The sequence below is a fragment of the Crocodylus porosus genome, unplaced genomic scaffold (assembly GCF_001723895.1).
Source record: "Crocodylus porosus isolate Cpor-Errol unplaced genomic scaffold, CroPor_comp1, whole genome shotgun sequence".
NCBI lineage: Eukaryota > Metazoa > Chordata > Crocodylia > Crocodylidae > Crocodylus > Crocodylus porosus.
In genome coordinates this window covers 248,998,935-248,999,596 of record NW_017728886.1, presented here as the reverse complement: position 1 = coordinate 248,999,596, position 662 = coordinate 248,998,935, and positions in this window count along the sequence as shown.

The following is a 662-nucleotide window of genomic DNA, read 5'->3' as shown; positions in this document are numbered from 1 at the left end:
CTTGGGCCCTGAGTATCGTCTCCTTAAGGAACGACCACTCATCTTGGGCACTGAGTTCCCCTGCCCTTGAGAGCCACTGCCTCTCCCACTAATCTCAACTCGTTGAAGTTGGCCCTCTTCAAGTCTAGGGCTACCGCCTTGCTGCAGACCCTTGACACCCTGCGCTGGATGGTGAATTCCAGCAAGCGATGATCACTATCACCCAGGTGGTCAAGGACCTGGAGGCCCCTTATCAGGTCGTTGCCTGTGGCCAGGACCAGGTCCAACAGAGCATTTCCTCTGGTGGGACTGTGCACCTCCTGAATCAAGTGGAGGTTCTGTATCTCAGCCAGGAACCTCCTGGAACAGTCCGGCCTGGCTGACTGTTCCTCCCAGCAAATATCTGGGTAATTGAAGTCACCCATGACAACTACAACCCTTGCCTTAAGTTCGTCTGCAAGCTGGCCCGAAAATTCCCGGTCCAGCTCCTCCCCTTGGTTTGGGGGTCTGTAGTAGACCCCCACCATTAAATCCCTCTCCCCATGGCCCCCTTTTATCTTGACCCAGAGCACTTCAGCTTGCCCCTCCTCTAACTTCTCAACAGCTGTGAAGGTGGAAGAAGGTTGTAGTGGAAGAGTACCCCAGTTGTCTTAGATCTTCTTGCTGCTGGACACAGGTTTTTC